Here is a 6256-nt window from a genome sequence, read left to right as displayed (position 1 = left end):
ACAATTTGTTGAATCTAAGATCAGATTTTAGCTTTCTTCCTATTTTGATCCGACACTGTATACTTGTCGTAACTTTTCGTTGGATCAAAAGCTTCCCATCTACTTGCTGGAAAAATGTGTTTGTTCCTCTCGTACCATGATCTAATGAGAAAAAATAATAAATACCTAAGTAAAACTTTTCCGACATGTGATTCCTCGGTTTCGACAGAAGCATCGTGCATAATACGAATATCATCGTGAACGTCAAATGTGAACAGAGGCCCGCTCTTTCCTCGTGCCTAATCGCAATATTACATACATTAAAATAACATGCCAACATTGTGATATTGCTTCATAAGTTTTATCATTTAGTATATTTACCTTAGTTACAATAAAATCAGTTACAGTTGCAGTAAAACGTATAATGGTGCGGTAATATAAGATTCTCCTTGACATACATTAACTGATCTGCCATTACTGTTTTAAGCTCGCTGAATTCGGGTCTCAGAACTTCTAAACATCTCTGAAGAACCTAATAGATAGAATTACCTGTATGTGAAAATTTAATTTATGCAGCAGAACATTATATATCATGCCAATGTTACTCCAAAAGTGACACTGAAGTATTTTAATAACTTAAACGTTCTCTAAACCACTGAGACATTCACCTTTCTTCATTATAACACTCCGACGATGGTCAGATCCATCCCAATAACTGAATGTGATCTCAATTTCTTCTTCCTTCAACGCGTTCTGCTTTCTAGCCCATTCTTGTCTTAATTCTTCCCTAAGTTTATTTTCCTCCTCGTCTCTTTCCCTACTGGCAAAAAACATGTATCTACATCTGGATTTTTCTAAATCTTCTTAATCGCAGGGCCATCAGATTGCACATTTTCTGACTGCGGGGATTTTTCGGCATTGTCTTCGTCAGAAGACATCTCAGCTTCATCTTCGTCTTCGTCCAGATTAAAAGACAAAGCTTGAATCTGTCTCTTCTGTTTGCTCTTTTCTGTCTGCTTCGCCGCTAATAGTGCTCTTTCCTTTTCCTGCTTTTTTTCACGTTCCTTCTATCAAAGCATAAAGTACACGTACAAAAATATAAATTATGAGATAATCAGGATCATAAGAAGATTGTAAGAAATTACTTGTGGGTATCAAGATTCGTAAATGTTCGCTCAATTTAACGGCGGATTTGCTCTTGCATTCCGCGTGACCGACGGTACATGCACATTTCGTGGCATCTAGCCTTAGCATCTTTGTGATATCGTCATCATGCATTAGGATTTTCTTCGTATCCTATCTTCTGAAGAAGCCCATCGAAAATTCTTGATATGTATGACTAGATGACATTCAGAGCACTAGGCAAAAATCACACACACATATATATATATATATATATATATATATATATTCACGGCAAACCGCATATATAACATCGTGTTATTTTTATAACCTATTTACGCAAACGTTACTTCTGTAGTAACTTACGATACGATAATTCCTCCGGGAGATTTTATAGCAACTATTATGATCGGAAATCAAGAGCTACCGTTGAAAGTAGTGAAGGTTACGTTTCTCTGATTGAGAGACGACGACGTATCTTAATATGAATTACTGTAAGTTACTACAGATGTACTCACTCGCATAAACATATAGTTCGACAACTTTTACAAGACAGCATATACGTACGTGTGCAATTTTGGATATACCTTCTTTCTTTTAAAGATCTCCTCAACATCAGCTCTCTGTGGTTAATACTTTATATATTTCACTTACTACGTTTACGCGAGCGTAGTAAACTTACGATAATTCCTTCGCGTAAACAGAATTTTCCTTCGCGTAAACGGGATTTTGTAGTAACTTACAATAATTTACTCCGCGTAAACGAGTGAATTATCGTAAGTTACTACAGAAGTAACGCTCGCGTAAACATACAGTTTGACAACTTTTACAAGGCAGCATATACGTACGTGTTTGTACGATTTTGTAGATACACCTTCTTTCTTAAAGATCTCTCGGCATCAGCTCTCTACGGTCAATACTTATATATATTTTACTATCTGTCACGACGCGGCAACGGTCACGACTATCACACACTTACACTTATCCTTTTCTAGGTTGTAAAAAACTGTCACGCACTGCGACAGTGCACGAGTGCAATCTTGTGTCAAAAATGGGAAAGTGACACACCAGCCGCCATTTTTGTCCGACGTGGACGTTTCTTAAAAAAAAATTTTCCACATTTGGACTTTGCATCGCAATATCTTCGCTCGTAAGGCACGTAACGGAAAAAAAAGACTCTTATTTATAAATCAAACCCCAAGCTGTCGATCGAACCTACTTAGAAATTGATCCGTTTACTCGTTATTGAGATCTCAAAATCTCGGATACTCGCAACTCATGCGTTCGCGTAAAAGAGTCACGGTGCGTCTCGCTTCGCGCGTACTTGGCGCGAGACACTACCGTGTCTCTTGATAATCATTAAAACCGTTCAATAGAAAAACATTTACTATATAGTTATTTAATTTTGCAACTTATTCTATAAACAATCATAAATAAATTATTGACCATGTCAATAAATATTTTTAACTTATACCTCGGATCACGTATAACAATTTTTATATAAGTTTAAACCATGTCACTTTTCTAATGAAAGCTACACGAAAATCTAAAGGAAAAACCACCAGGTATAAGACAAAAGACCCGAAACCTACCCTGTGACAAACATATATATACATGTCCTCAGGTAGTTCTCAGGACATGGGAATTAATATTATAATATCCCATAAACCACAATCGTAAAAAATCTCTTTTTATATACACTGATAACCTGAACATTTCCCATTGAAAATAATATATAAAGCATAATTTTTAATCAACTCCTATACCTAATTAATCGAAGAAATATATATCTTTAATTGTGTCCCGACACCCCATAATAAAACTCGTTCAGATATATATAAATTTCACATGTATATGTAAAATCCGCATTAGCAACTCCGTAAAAATAATAATAACTTTTATTTCTGCAATTGTTTATTTACGAAATATTTATAACAATAAAATAAAGAATGCTCATAAACAAGATGATATTAGAAATTCAAAATCTCTTAAATAAAGAGAACATAACAATATTAATATGCAAATTAAAAAGTACCAATTTATTTAATTAATAATTTGTTATTAACAAATACATATATTAACAATAAAATTTTTCAATGCTATATTATACTTTAGTGAAAGTCCTACAATATATTTCCTATACACTCCTATCAAATTCCCAACCACTTGCGAGATATAAAAATAATAAAAATCTTATTATATATATATATATGCTCGGGGGGCGGTAGAGCCGTACCCGGATTTGCGATAAGCGAAGCTCGAAGGACCAGGGGGTGTAAGCCTCCCCCAAAGCGAGTTATCTTAAGCAAATGCGACTCACCGTTCGTTGTGCCGTCGACTCCTGGATGCTTCGGCTCGGTCGCGATCGGGCTCGTGCAGCAGCGCAAGCAGGGCAGCAAGCAAGGCGAAAGCGAGGCAGGCAGCAGTAAGTTAAGGCAGGCAGCAAGCAAGCAGGAGGAAGCAGTTAAAGGCAGCACACAAACAGGCCGAAAAAGTAGGCGATTGCACTATCCGGGAGCGAGCGGATGATCTCGCGACTCCGGATATTAGCGCAAGTCTCTCTGCTCCGATAATCTCTCTGTGCTCCGTTAATCTCTCTGTGCTCCGAGACGTCGTAACGATGAGTGCCGAGAGCTCGCGGCGCTGGAACAGTGTCGCGAGCGAGTACTTGTTCTTCAGGCGGGTGCCCTCGTGGGGTGAGCGAGGGCAGCACCGATTGGTGAGTCGCGCGATTATCGATTCCGCGTTGATCGCGATCCGCCGACGTTTCACGCGAGTCACCGAAATACTTAAGACTAGGTACGCAAGAATACTATGTACAACGAGTAACGAGACTAAACAATTAAGTATGATACATGCATCTATCTACAGTTTGGTGAGCGCCAAACAATATATATAATTTAATTTCATTGATTTCCTGTACTAATGAGAATACTGACCATTTCTATCTGCACGATATATTATTAACCTGATATTAGAATCATTATTAACACCGCTAACATCACTTTTATTAATATTACTATTAACAAATATATATATACTTACCAAAATTAATATAAATATCGAACGTCAAGCGCCGAAGCGTTACTCACGAACCTGAGAAAGATAAAATTGTATTATGCGTAGCATAAGGAACACGAATCCGAGCGAGATGCGAATATTGTACGATCTGAAAGAGAGAAAGAGAGAGTCAGATATACCATATTAACTATTAGACGAAGAGAGCAATATCTTTTATACTTTAGACATGCTAATAATGACTTTAATTGTACTATTAAATTATTCTACTGTATGTAAAGTATGTCTGAAGAAACTTAAATAATATTCAACATATATTTGTACATTTTAAAATTAAAATATTGAAGATTTCTTATTTTCTTTTTTGATAAAAGTCATATTGAAATTTCATAATGAAAGTAGGTATCGCTCTCAATACAAATCGCTATTAGACTAAAGAATAAAACAGAATTCAGATGAGTCACCTGTATGACTCATTCGAGTGAATCTAGTCTTCGCATAGACCATATATGGACATGTCGAAGCAGAACGCCACGCATGACCATATAAGGTAATGAATTTCAAGATACCACCCTATGACTCATTGCTGGCAAGCGAGCCACACCCCTAGAAGTAGACTCACATCCGCTAGACAACGCCTTATGACTCATTGTAACGAGGTGCGGTCACCTCCCACTACCGTTTCCGAAATTGTATAAAAGCAGAATCTTTCACCCTCTCGACGGAGAGTGTGGAATGAGCCAAGAAAGGTCACATATCTTATACTTGTTTCATCCTCCCACATAAGCCACTTGTATCGTAAAAGTTCTACAATAAATATCATACTCTTTTATATAAAAAAAAAAATAAAGATTATTGAATTACCTACCTTCGACGGATCCAAGGAGCCATAATCTACATCGCCGACCAACAGCTAATTATCCTGGGGTTTTACCTCTTTAACTGCAAGAAGAACCCATAAAAATTGATTTCGACGGAAACGTTCTGCCGGATCGAGCCACCTCGCATCACCCAGGACGTCACAGTCACCACGGCGAGTCGCCGGTGAACGTTCGTGAAACGGGAGTGCGCGCGCGCGCGCGCGCACGCTTTGCTAAAAGTTGCGTAGTTCCTAACCTCTTCAAAAAAGTTAAACGACGTACGACATGAAAGTGCCAGACGTCGTTTCGTTCCTGAACGTTCAAGATGAATGACGCACGAGTTCGAGCGCGTCGTCGTCGTCGTCGTTGTTCCGTCTTGAATGTTCAGGAACGAAACGACGTCTGTTACTTTTCGTACGTTACGTCGCGTAGCTTGCATAAAAAATATTCAACACGACCGTTCTTTTTCAAGATGTACGAAAGGAACAACAGTGACTATCAACTGCCGCGGTTTTTTTTTGGTGGCGAAGCACGCAGTAAAGTTTTTCTCACTACGCTGCGACGAACGCACAGTCATGTATGAATTAACGGAAGGAGCCCTGGAAGTACGGCAAGTGAAAGTCGTCGCGTGTTTGGTCGTTCGCGTATGTAAAATTCACGCGTTTATTTTTCGCAGAGAATCATGCGGGGCGTGGACGTTGAAAAACCGGTGCTCCAAATATTGGTGAGTATAGACGTTGCAAGCAAGCATTTGTAACTTTTTAACGAGTTTCGCGTGTACGTGTTAGTACGGCCTTGTCTACGACGCGTGTATGTGGTTTACAAAGTATCCAAAAGATCGTAAAACCCGCTCTGAAAAATGATGTTCTTGATCGCTACAAACTGGTAGTGTCCGATGGACAGAGCGCAACCCCCTACGCCATGTGGGCAACTCAATTAAATACGTTTATCACGGATGAACGTTTGACTGAGACGACGGGATTGTCCCGATTGCGCACATTACAAATCGGACACGACAATATTTCCCGATCGGACACGGTGTCGATTGCACACGGTGCCGATCGGACACGGTGTCGATTGCACACGGTGTCGATCGGACACGGTGTCGATTGCACACGGTGCCGATTGCACACGGTGCCGATCGGACACGGTGTCGATTGCACACGGTGCCGATCGGACACGGTGCCGATTGCACACGGTGCCGATCGGACACGGTGCCGATTGCACACCGTGCCGATTGCACACGATGTCGATTGCCCACAGGGTTTACTTACACA

The 6256-nt window shown here is 39.5% G+C and overlaps 1 pseudogene; it reads right to left on the bottom strand.

Annotated features, from left to right (window-relative positions):
- Positions 1-20: 20 nt before the first annotated feature.
- LOC112462850 lies at positions 21-1233 on the bottom strand (annotated as a pseudogene).
- Between the last annotated feature and the right edge of the window lie 5023 nt (positions 1234-6256).

Source organism: Temnothorax curvispinosus, unplaced genomic scaffold, assembly GCF_003070985.1.
Source record: "Temnothorax curvispinosus isolate PA1 unplaced genomic scaffold, ASM307098v1 QBEX01012850.1, whole genome shotgun sequence".
NCBI classification, from domain to species: domain Eukaryota; kingdom Metazoa; phylum Arthropoda; class Insecta; order Hymenoptera; family Formicidae; genus Temnothorax; species Temnothorax curvispinosus.
Note: the sequence above shows the minus strand (reverse complement) of the source record. Positions and strands in the feature narration are given on the sequence as shown.